Source organism: Melanaphis sacchari, unplaced genomic scaffold, assembly GCF_002803265.2.
Source record: "Melanaphis sacchari strain LSU unplaced genomic scaffold, SCAv2.0 Contig134_pilon_pilon, whole genome shotgun sequence".
NCBI lineage: Eukaryota > Metazoa > Arthropoda > Insecta > Hemiptera > Aphididae > Melanaphis > Melanaphis sacchari.
Genome location: NW_020270560.1, coordinates 713,647 through 727,827, shown reverse-complemented (window position 1 = coordinate 727,827; position 14,181 = coordinate 713,647). Strand labels below are relative to the sequence as shown.

General features: G+C 26.2%; 1 pseudogene; it reads right to left on the bottom strand.

Moving 5' to 3' along the window:
• LOC112591434 overlaps window positions 1-14,181 on the bottom strand; it is a 391,626-nt pseudogene that overhangs the window by 311,666 nt on the left and 65,779 nt on the right.

The following is a 14,181-nucleotide window of genomic DNA, read 5'->3' as shown; positions in this document are numbered from 1 at the left end:
GGAGGCACAATACAAAATACAAATTCCATGATCACTTCTAGGCAAATAAATATTATTTTTTTTACGAACCACACTAAGTTTACTATTATAACAGTATAAAAACATTTTAGATACGTTAAGTTGAAAGGCAATTTTGTTTTATAATTATTTTTAATCGTTGAAATTAAAAGTTAAATAGATGAAAATGTGTTAAAATCTCCATTAAAATTATTCAATAATCGAATACATATTTCATTATTTTCTATAGAGTATAATTTTACGACCTATACCAAGACAAAATAAACTAATTCTATAAAAGTAAATGCACAAAACAAAAATAACACACGTATGAATAATTGTCAAAAAGTAAATTCAACTAATCATAGAACTCTAAAAGTTGTTGATTATTTAGATCAATTTTTAATTACCTAAGAACTTAAATGTACCAACATCTTTTTAAATGTCAAATTGAGTTATATGATAATGTAATTGTTAAAACATTTGAAATAACTGTGTTTGAATAAGACTATCATTTTCTATGGAAATATATATTAATTTGTATTTATAAAAGTATTTAACACTTCGTAATAAATCATTTAGGAAGTAAAATACGACATTATATTTCATAAAATTATAATTTATAAATAATATTTCTGCTTGATTTTGATTACTTAATAACACCAATGATTTGTGCAAAACAATATGTACGTCTTGTTTGTATATTTTACATAATATATGGATTAGAAGTTACTTTTGTAAAAAAAAAAAGGATTATGTTATGCAACATAGTTAAAAGTAATTACATTTTTAACTTAAAGAACATAGCACGAGTATTGTTGGAAAAATGAATGGCTTTTAGATTTAAAACCATCCTAAACAAAATAAATCAATTAATAATAATTATAAATAAAAATTTAATTGCAAAATGTATAAAATTTATTTTTGTGAATTTCGTGAGGAGCTTGAATACATTTTGTTTTGAAGATAAGCTCTCAACCCACTCATCCCCTCATTATACTTATGAACTTTGAAAAACATACGTTGGGTCACATAATATAGTAGTCTTACGATAACATGTTACTATATAGTAATTAAATGAAACAAGAAAAAAAGGTAAATATTTTTTTGGAAAAAAATAACCATGAAACAAAACATTAATTTATCAAGGCATAAAACACTGTCGATAATTATGCTTTTTCTATATATTAATGAAGTTGTTTTTTCTCCATCTCGATCGTACAATTAACTCGAAAAAAAACAGGTAAACAATTTTTCGGAACGGAACGGATGTAATGTATAAAAAAATAGCCTCGCACCATTTAATTGACAAATCGGTTTGTACAATCACAAAAGATACTTTTTCTATTGTAATTAAATTTTAAAAATCATTATTGTTTTATTTGATAGATGATGTAACGCAGTAAATGTGTTTAATAAAAAAATGATTTTGCTGTTTCTCAGAGAAATAGTGATTCTTATAGCTAGTGTATACAGAATATCGTCAAAAATATTAAAATATACTTCAACCTTTCAATAAGTGTGTTTTATCTTGTTAAATAGTATTTCCACATAATTTCGTGTAATTATACATGATTATCACCAATAATAGTAACATTATATCTAAAATGCATTTAAATGGTTAAGATTTAAGTGTTAAATATTTATTTTTCATAATTTTCTATTAGAATTCCCGGTAGCTCTTTAAAAAAATCGAATGTATGTATCGTCCTATTTAGAATCTTTTCCAGTTGAAAACCAGTGAGTAGGTACCAACCTATCATTTTATTAGTACTGCCAGATTGTTCCATAACATAAAGATAAATAAACGCAAAGAGGATCAAAACAAATTTATACTTTTATATACGTTTCGTCGGAAAAGAGCTTATATTCAACCGTAGAGTCTTACAGAAATCTTTGTAGAAATATCTATTACAGCTTGCTTTATACAGCGATATAAAGTACCATCGACAAAAATGAATGTATACCATCAGTTAAATTTCAAACGTGAATAATAATAATAATACAATGGGAAACATATTGAAAGTATACGGAATGTACGAATAGTAAAAGATTATCCTTCACTTGTCAAGAGTACATTGTGTGCAATTATAAATAATTATTCGTATCACGGGAGTAAGTAGAAAATAATAATAATAATAATAATTAAAAAAATAAATAAATTTTATAGACGGCCAGTCATTAAAATGTTAAATTATTATGATATTTTAATTTAATTGCAACGAACGCAAGCAAAGGGTTGATGTTACATACAATAACAATAGTATATCATATAAGGAATGGAATAAATCAATTTTTTATGACAATTACAGTATACATATAATATAATAATATGTAAAAAAATATATTAATATATTGTAACGGCTACTATGAAACATTGTATTTTGTTGTTTTTCGACTTAAGATATATTGATAGTGACAGTGAAAAAAAACTAGTATCGAGGTAACGTGTAATGCACTCGGATTAGGTCTGAGACTATACATTTTAGTGAAGCCAAGTGAAATATACCGTGACGTCTTCAGAATAAAATCTTTTTTTAGCGTTATTGCTTTTTGCAGCAAATGCATCCGTTAGTAAACTATTTGGAAATTCAGAATCGACGGACGATAGCATAATGTATTTTTCACGTTGTTTCAGTGCCAAAATCTGGGGTAATCATACATTAGAGCAATCATGTGACGTGTTTATAGAATATGAAAAAAAAGTTATTTATTGAGTAATATAAAAACATTTGTTGTGCATCAGCAAAGCAAACAAGACACATCTCAAAACTTTCCACGGTTGAATAAAATAATTAAGAATAATAATATTTTGTCGACATTTAGAAATTAGAATAGAAACTTAAATCAATATAATGTCCGTGTTTAAAAGGTATACAATTTATTTAATACCGTTAGAGTTATTAATTTTAAAATACATTTTCATGAGTGTATAAGTAAAATATTATAATAATATATCGAACTGCAAGTTATTGTAATTAATTTATTCTACAGTGGTTTATAAGTTTAATATATGTTTCCTGAAAGTTTTTTACAAAATTATTATTTTAAATAAATTTACAGGACTTTTATTTTCGTATAACATATCAAATTTAATGTTTTGATAATTTTAAATAATATATAAATTAATTATATGAAATACTTAATAACAAGTAATCTTGATATTTATGATTGTACAGAAGTTATCGCTCTAAATTTTTGATCGGCTGTTATCTATTTTGGTAAAAAAATTTCTTTTATATATAAAAATCGAATTTATAGGATTGTAATTACATCAAAAAATTACGAAACTTTAAGAAAAATTTGAAACTAAAACATAACCAGTACCACTTTTTAATTTTTTTAATAACCTAATCCAATTTTTTAATTGATATTTTGAGGTTACGGAATTAGTGAAAAAACTATATGAAATCAATAATCATAATAAAGTTCTCGGATAAAATAATGTAATCTGAAATTATCGTAATTTATGCAGTAAAATAAAAGTAAAAATGTTAATAACTGAAATAAAATTATGTATACATTCTTAGAAATGTTGCACTCAAAAATATGACCTAGTCTATAAAAACTTATCTAAAATGTGATGTTTATTTTTTTCTACTTGCGTGACACGTTCGCTATAAACAATTCATCTCCGGTTTCGTCAGTGAGCGGGCTACAACTAAACGAATTCGACTTAATATTGTATACTCCAGGGACTGAGACAAAATAAAAATCTAGTCTTTTTCCATTGTAAGAAATGTATATACCTAGCTGATTTAAACATTTATTTGATTTAAAAAGACTTGACGTTGGTAATGACGATGTAGCCAAAATTGCTTTAAAAACAAATTTATTGATATTGCCACGTATATTTTTTTCATTTGATTTTTTTTAAGTAAACTACAATCGTATTTTTTTTTATGTTTGTAAATTAAATAAAGTCATAATAAACTATATGGTAGGTAGACAACTACCAATACGTCTTGCACGCGCCATTGGAACACAGTCCTAAGAAAATAAATAAGCTATCTATATACCCTCACTGCCTAAGGTTTTAATAATAATAAACGCAAATTTACTTATATATATATATATATATATATGTATATGTATAGTGTCTATTTTATTATGTCGTTGTACGCATAGTAATTTTTAATAATTAAAGAGGATCAATTATATGAAATTTCGAAAAAATAAAAAGAATATATTTCTTTTATTTTTAACTGATGATTTTTCATTACAATTTTGAAACTTTTATATATATTTTTATATCAAATAACAGAAAAATCAACTTCTTTTTTCAAATATTTACGACTAGGTATATTGTTTCAATGGATTTCAATAGAAACTGTTTAGAAAATTGTCAGTGGTAAAATTATCAATTTTGATTCACAAGTATATTAACTACAGTCCTATAAAGTTTAATAAATTAATTCATAGTTTTAATTGAAATATAATAACTTAATTATATTATTCTAATTAATGGAATTAATTTAATTTACCAGCATTAAATTAATGTTTTAACCATTTTTCAACACAATTTTACACCTTTATATACCCTAATACACTTAATCGGTAATCTAATGACACTCACTCATAGAACAATGTGTATAATTTTGAGATAAACTCCAACTAAATAGTTGGCAAACCTAATTTATTATTCTTATTTTAACACAAAATCATTATATTATACATTTTATCATACACTTATGATTAAAATTAAATAGGGATAAATTTTCTAAGAATTATAATGTTTGTACAAAAACATATCATTAATATATTTAACATATTTACTTTCATTAAATGAAGTTTCTTACTGAAATCATTAATTGACACTATCTACTCAGACATAATAATTAAATCAAATGAATAGATTACGTGAAATAGATAATTTGTATACGTTTATAAACGTTTTATATAATATAGTATTATCTATCAAGCACCTTTTTTTTATTGTTGTACCAATACCTATTCGTTTATATACATAACTGAGGAAAAATATATATTATAGAGTAAATTTAAACAACAAAAAATGTTTCTCATATAACCACATTAAAACAAATAAAATTAAAATACAAATTAGCGCCATCTATTTCATAATATTAAATGTTATAACAATTTTTTTCCGAATGAAGTTGAGTAATACAAAATAAAGAAGCAAAAACATAACCAATTTATTTAATAAAAGTTAATTACTGTTTGTTATTTAAATGACATTAAAAAAAAAAGCAATGTCCAAATATTTGTTACTTAAATAGATTCAAAACTAAAATAAGATGAAACACCTCATTTTTCATAAAAAAAAAAAAAACCATTGAAAAGAATGAAAGGGAAAGAAGCACAAATATTGAAACACGAATTCGTTTGAGCTAGGAGTAGATTCAAGGGGGGCAAAGGCCCCCTCCCAAATTAAACAAAAAAATATATAATTGGATCAAGGTTTTCGCTTTTTTTTATCTGATGGCTTTTTTTTTTAACTATGTAACCCCCTCCCATGGAAAATTTCTGGATCCACCCCTGTTTTGTACCATAAGAAATCTAAAATTTTTAAAAATTTTTATTTTACAATCAAAATCGTTTTTTTTTTTTCTGATTTCAAACTGAATTCATACCAATGAACGATACCAGTAATAATATATTATACAAATTATTTTTTCTCATTTTTCAATCTGTATTATTAATGAAGTTTTCGTGTTTTTACTTAAAAATACTTCTAGAAAAAAATAGTCCACGTACCTGATAAAGCTTCTTGGTATTGTCCGGCTGTGCTTCTGAAAACAAGAAAAAATATAATATTAAATTATTATTGAAAAAAATTGAACTATCTTAAAGCATCTTAAATTTAAGTTCAAATAATAATATGCAGTTTAAAACATTCGTTCAACCGTAAATGATTTAACAACAACCTATTGTTAATACATGTTTTAGAACACTGGATTAATTTAATAGATACAAATTGCTAATAAAAAAACAGTTTAATATGCTGAATTTCTGATTGAATAACATGAATGCGAGGCCACAACGATAGCGACTGTTTATGTAGTAGATTCCATTACACGGTTGGTCGTTTAAGAATATAAATAATATTGTTTATGCAATGCTAATTTTCTCCACGATGAATCTTATGTTGAATAACAAAACTTCGAATGCTTAACCGAGTCTTTTAAAAAGTGTTAACGTTAATTGAATATTTAATTTTAAAAAACAACAAATTCGAGCTTTTATATATTACATGTTAGTAAATGTAATATAATATGTACTATATATGCGTATATAACCTATGCGTAACATCATAACTTCCGATATTTCATAAAATTTACTACGGAATTTTATTTGCACAAAAAAAATAAAACAAAATATTCAGTTGACTATGCAGAATGTATATACAAAAGTGCGTTTTATTATGTAAAATACGAGCTTAATGTATTTGAAAGAAATTGCATTCACTTAAGTCCTTTAATCGTGTCGAGTATCCTCGCGAAAACAATAATTTAACTCGATCAAGTAAAGTACCTATTGAATTTTCAGCAATGTACTTTTATTCCGCCGAGGGACACATTCTTCTTATTATATTGAAAACAACTCCGAAGACAACAGTCGAGCGTTTTTCTTCTACTTTTAATATATTGAATTATTAAAATGCCATTAAGCCGATCTACTTCACTATAGACGGTATATAAGTATATTACATAATAAGAGTATACAATAACATCTGCCATACAACAGTCCGAGGCTGTTATTGCTGCAGTCGTTAAAATAAAGTCAACTACTATCATCAGTTATAACAACATAATTAGGTACATACAATATGTCCCAAAATAACCGTCGAGGATTATTTTGGATGATTCCCGTAAGACCATGGTTTATCCAATTTATTTAAATCCAGATGTTTTGACAGTCATCCATAACAATTCCAATTTAATGGTGATCTTATACGTAACTATTGAAAAATCAGTATTCAGTTGAACATAAGATAAATAGGTTGATGCACGATTTTCTTGGACATATTGTACATACGTATATACATAAAATGATTCACAGGTATGCTCATTCCTGTTTTTCTTTTACAAAAATGCTATTACTAAAAATTTGAATTTTGGAATTTTTAAATATACGTTAAGACTATGTTTTAAGACCCTTGAAATTTTGTTTACTACTTAAGGAATGTCCTGAAAAGATGAAAACTGTTTTTATTTCAAATTACGACCTCGTTTTTCTCCAATATACTAATTAGCATACAGTTTTTTTGAAAATTTTAGTGTATCAAAATTAATTTTTAAACGAAACATTAATTTTTAGCTATGTAAAAATGTGTTTATCGTGACTGTAAGTTATGATAATGGTTTTGTAAGATAAAGAGAGTAAAGAAAATTGAAAAAATTAGTATTATTTATTATATTTAATCTACCGATATTTATAATTTATTAAATTGGTTCAAGTATAAAAAGCACTTGATTAGATATTATATCTATTTTATTATTTTGTAAAACAATTCTTATAAGAACCAATAGCTTTGATAATTTTTTTTAATAACTCTAAATCTAATCATTTGAATTTTAAATCAGATAGGTACATTTAAGTTTAAAAAATTAATATCCACTAAACAATATACAGTAAAAATGATGGTCCTCATTTAATAACAAAAGTTTGTATCGCCAAAAAACCACATAAGCAGAATATAAACCTCAAGAATTTTAAAATATGATTTTTAAGTATATGGTTTGCATACTTAGTAAATCGCCTTGCATAACTGCTTACTACTATCATATACTACACGCCATCACCGTCGTTAACACCAAATACTACCGTGATCATATTGCATAATGTGCACGGCTTTGAGATCGTCGCCACTTTTTTATGTCTGTTTGCATTTATAACATACGTCGTTAACACAACAACATGATACCATCTCGAGGACGAATATATAAACAGACATATATGTTCATTGTTCATTTAAGTTGTATTATTATCGCGTATAATATAATAGAACTTTGCACGGTACCTAACCTAACCAAACCAATATGTAAGACAGTGCAACTAGAGCACACTAAATCGATAAAAGTTTTAATTTTAGACTGAACCAGACCGATAAATAAATAATTGATGGATAAGACTAGGGACTAGACTAGAAACATTTTTTGTTATTAAGTTCGGACCAGACCAATGTACATAGACGCAGAACTAGACCGGACCGGAACGGATCGGACTGGACTAGGTTTAATAAATTATTAAACACATACAATTAAGTTTAAACCGAATAAAAAAATTTTAAAAAAATGAGTATGACTTAGACAATTACAGTGCAAGACGGTGTATTAATTAAAATTTAATTACTTATAGTTAGTTGTTAATTCCCGACGTTTTACCACATACCTATTTAGAATCATTTTGTATGTTAATATTGATATAAACATAATATATGCACATTATAATTAATACCTCTAAGTTCTTCTGGTCAACCGAGCAGCAGCAGTAATAGTTAAGTACACAATCACACGCGACACATACGTAAATCGTAAATACACGTTAAAGCGAATAAATAACAATAATACGGAAACCGAAAAGTTTAAAGTCTTGTTACCAAATTCACAGTTTCGTAGTTAAATAATACTACGGACTGGATAGAGCTATAGCGTATAATATCACGACGCGTAGTCTGCGCTGGTAGTAGAAAATATGTTTAGCCCCGATGTTTATATTGCGCATGCGTCAGAAAAGAAATTGATACCGCGGGACGGGGTAAGAACGTGAATATGTCAGAATATGACGCCGATTCGATTATATTATGATATTTATTTCATTAAGTTTTCACAATCACTATGATTTTTTGCGCGTGTGTGGTGGTAATATAATTGCACTTAATATGTTTTGCGTATGTGCAGTGGTGACAACGTGGCCCAATAATAGCTATGCTGAAAAGTTTTAAATTGTAACTCTTTCTAGTACCTATATAATGATATTAGATATATAAGGTTTAATACTTCGTTTTATTACCATAAATATTGTACAATAATACCAAACTAAACAGTGGACACTTATAGACGACGACAACCTGCTTAACGACGACATACCATAATGTTATTTTCAGTAAGTTAACGTCGACGACTCAACGGTTCTGAGAAATGACCGATAACGATACAATATAATATGAATTTACTTTCATTCTGTTTCAAAGTAGAAAAACCAATTTTGCGCATTTTTATCCCTTTCCACCAGTCACCTATGCCATTATGTGGGAGATGCGCGCCGCCCGGACGAAAACCGGTCGTCGCCCGGCGTATATATATAAACAATGTTTTTGTTAAAAATAATAATTGTTCTTTGGTTTGTCTTTTGCAAATTGCTAAATAGTTTCATTGAAATCGATCAATTTTCTCAGTATAATATTATTAATGATGTTAAATTTTTCTTAGTCTGGCTTGTTCTATACTTATTTTTTATTCTTGTTATTTCGGAAAATGCTCTTTCGGCCAAACAATTATTTTTATTATATATGGACACCTCATGCGAATAGATCAATAATATCAATTATTACCACTTATTATACGCTATCAATTATTAGAATAACGATTTAATATTTATTATCATTTAGTAATTTTTCATATTATAAAATAAGAACATTATTTTATAATTATTAATTATCTACTGTACCCACTAACAATTTTTTTTAACTTTTTTAAACGCATTAAAAATAATATATATATTTAAAATGGAAATAAAGATGGGCCCCATTAATCCGGGCTCGATCGTATAACATAAAGATAATAATATTATAATTTATGCATTATCAGAATTGACGACAGTGAATAATACCGGATACAAGACTAGGATTTCTCTATTTCGTTTATTTTAATTTATGTATTAAATTGTAATTAGCCGATTTAAAAATATGTAATTCTCGGTTGTTTTTTTTTTTTGCACACAAAATACATCAACATTGATTGAATGAGTGTAGACAATTGTTTCAAAATGATAGAAAAATAATCTATTTAATATTTTTAATTCTTGGGCCTATCCGAACCGGACCAAAGTAACTTACTCAGCCTAAAAAATCAGACCGAAATGAACCGGACTTCTATGATATATATATTATATATACATCCTACGAGTTTTTAATATGAATTAGAAAATTTGAAATATTTTTCAAGAAAGACTATTTTTATAATATTTGCTTTAATAGTTTGTAGATATTTTTCACTAGTACCAAACATCAATCGTTAAATATATGAATTACATAATGTTTTTATCAATCTCTATCAATTATCAGGTATGATGTCTAATCGAAATGTCAGCAAATAACAACTAATTGGTCAGTCAGAAATTCATCGCAATAACATTTATTTCCAATAAACTATATTAATTTATTGTGAATGTCAGTCAGTAGCACAACCAAAATTTATTCTAAGAGGAGGGTCCAAAAAAATGTATTTATCTACTGTTCTTTTCTTTAAATAATACATATATTTTATTGCTTGATAAAAAAAATAATATAATTTAATAAACATATTTTTACATTTTAAATTTATATTTATAATGTATGCCAATTAATTATTATTATTATTCCAATAAATTTATAGTGTAGTCATTATAGTCATTAAGTCTTAATATTGATTTTATCTATACATCAAATTAGACGTATTATCAACAAAATACCAAATCTAATAATCAATCTCATCAATAAAATTTGATGAAAATTTCAGGGTAACTTAAAAAAATAATGATAAATACTATGACATAAGCCAAAGAGGGGGATCCGGACCCGGGGGTCCACCCCCTTGGGTTCCACTGACGTATCTAAGTTAAGCAATTATTTTTATGTTATTATTAACTTGATTAAGGTAAAAAAAAAACGTTCAAAATTTACAAAAATTAAACCATTTCTGGCATAATTACGTTGAAAATAAGATTATTTTAAAAATAATTTTTTTGTTGTTTTCAAAAAATTTAAATTCAAATTCAATAATAGTAAAATAATATGAATAGCTTAGTGGTGCCTTTTCGACTCGTTTTGGGTCATTAATACACTCTGTAAATAATGTGTATTATTATTTCAGTGAACGTTCATCAATACGATAAAGGCAACACGAGATGAGAAGAAAGTCAATGACAGAGAAGATGGGTGGCGAAGCACTGATATTGCGCTTTTGATCCCCGAAGAGCAGTAAATTCGTCTTGTGGTCACCGAGGTTTGTCATTCGACCACCGGATTTTATTTGTAATTCTAAACTGAAATTCACTTCGTAAACATAATATATATAGATATATATATATATATATTATTGTACAAACACACTGGGAATTTTATAGACTTCTTTTGTCCCATCACCCCTGCACCCGACTAACCCATAACCGCCTCACGGTCATCGGTGGTACAGCCAAGATCGTTAAAACTGTATTCACTTGTAAAGTAAATATATAAATATATAAAACTATTATACTGAAAAGCCGACGGAAAGAAGAAAAAAATACACCAGTCGGGCGCATCGAATAGACGTAATGCAACTCAGTGCAGTTTTTTTTTTATGACATTATACTATTATTCTGGAATAAATAAATTCAGAACGTATTCAAAAAAAAAAAAAAAAAAAATCATAATAATAAATAAATAAATAAAAATATTATAAAATAAATACTCATTTATTGAATAATAACAAAACAAAAACAATTCTATCATGGTTTCAAAAATAATTGAATCTAATTTGAAAATCACAATTATTCAATATGATAGTTTTACAATTATTTTATAAATAATAATTATCAATGAATAACTACAAACAATTAACTTGTATGGCTTTATGCAATATAAAATATATTTATGAATATTATAAATATATAATATATAGTTATAATGGTATGTATTATTATGAGTATTATGACTAAACATGTTCGTTAATAAACTAACTTTATATTTAGAAAGTCTGCTGTGTTGTAATTTTTTTACGTTTACGATTATTTATATCGTTTATTTACGGTTTTATGAAATAGCTTGTTAAATATACATCATGAAGTTTCAAACTTACTATAAATTAACTTAAAAAAAAAAAAAAAAAGCGCACGTCGTAAAAACGTAATTAGTTTGCATTTTATGAGGTCGTTACGTACTAAATGAAAAACATAAACGAGACAACTTTACGACGAAAAGGTAGATCAACATTGTAAAATGACGATACTCCGTGTTTGTTCATTTGTCTGATTCATAAGGGTCTGTTTACACGCATCAATGTTTTAGTAATATTATTCTACTGACACTGATTAAAAAGAAAAGCTAAAAATCGAATAAAAAGCGGTCTCACAGTTTACATACATTGCGCAGTATTTATATTTTAACAATTAAATAGTATTATAATAAGAAGTAGTAGGTAGTTCCCAATATAAATGACAATATTTAAATACATTCAACGTTTATTAATAACGATAGTAAAATGATTTTTATAATATTATACAAACCATTAGCTCGTATTATGAGCACGAATAATTGAAAATAAGTAAAAACAAAATAAAATGTCATGGATAAGAGAACACACTAAAATTTTGAAAGCTGTATACACCATGAATATATCTAACTGAGAGTATTTATAAGTAAATTATGCATTTCCAGCCAGATCGTTAGGAAATATCAACAAAACACAAGTGGTTACATCATATGACCTCGCTCATTCCGATATATGAACGCATATTGCGAATATTTATTTACATACTTTGCTGGATGGGGGCAGACACTTTTTATATGGCATATAACAACAAAAGTTCCGAGATAACACTTTTTAGAAGAATAAAAATATCAAATATGTAGATACGATCAAAATTTACGGCTAAATTATGTGACAAGAATCATGAAAATATTATATCTTTTTAAATAAACGTGTCTTAATAAAAATATCTTTTTGTTTTTCAACACAAAAAAAAAAAATGTTCAAAAACCTAATGTTTTGTAATAAAAAGCAGTAATAATAACAATATGGTAATCATAAATATTTTTACAACCATTTTTTTAAAGACATTTATATTTTTGAAGAGCACATTTCATCAGCTTCGTATCTTATGATCCAAGTCTGTGTCCTATTAACATATTTACCTTACAGTAATAATAATTATTAAATAGTAGTTACTATAGTATAGTCATCTTATCAATTACTACGTACATCCACAGTAGATATGTATGTATACAAGAAATTTTGATATAGCTCGGCCATTGTTGTCAAATTTTTTGATTGATATTGATCCACAGATTAAATATATATACGTATTTATTGAAGAGAATAGAAAAAATCAATAAGACATAACTTTTTTTTAAACAAATACCAACCAAATCATATTATATTATTATTGTGTACGTGATCAATGAAATAAATTCAGTGGAGACTTTAATACATTTTCTAATCATAATATATATATAACTTTTAGTACTATAATACTTAAGTAACCCTAAAGTATAATGTAATATTACTTATAGTTATTAATTAATGTTTTTTCAGCAGTTAGTCTTTCCAAATTTAATTGAATAACGCAGTCGATTCGTTAAAATACACTAAATGATATTGACGATAGAAAAGTTATGCTCTAAAAGTATGTACAAAACGATATCTTTGCTAAACAATGAATTTTTTTTTAAATTTTCATACTGCGTAAATGGAAATGGTGCGCCTATTTCAGTGTCGCAAATGATACCGAAATTATATTTATTCTCCAGGCTAGTGGTGTAATGAATGAAACGAAACAGATCCGCATCGACGAAAATATAAATTTGCGGAGAAAAATAAATCTGGTCGTCGACTTATCATTTCGCGTAAGTACTTCCAATTTATGTTATTTGCACTTTATGGTCAGTGCGAAACTTAAACCTATCGATAAGCATACGGTGGTTTTATTGCAGTATCAATACTGATTACAATGTTATTAATGCAAGTATATACATGATAATCGCGTACTGTATACAACCATAATAATAATAATAAGAATAAATTGATAACTACAACCGCTGTGTGCCCAACTAATATTTATACATAATAATATAATGTATGGATGATTCAAATACAACGTACAAAGGCAACGATCTCTGGTCTGTTTGTGTTTAAAAAGTGTTCTTGGAATATTTATCAGAGTTGTCATAGCTCCATAAGCTCGAATTCATGATTTTTTGAACAGTTAAAAGTTTTTTATTTTCATGATCAGAAAACGGAATTTTAAAATACCATTTTATAA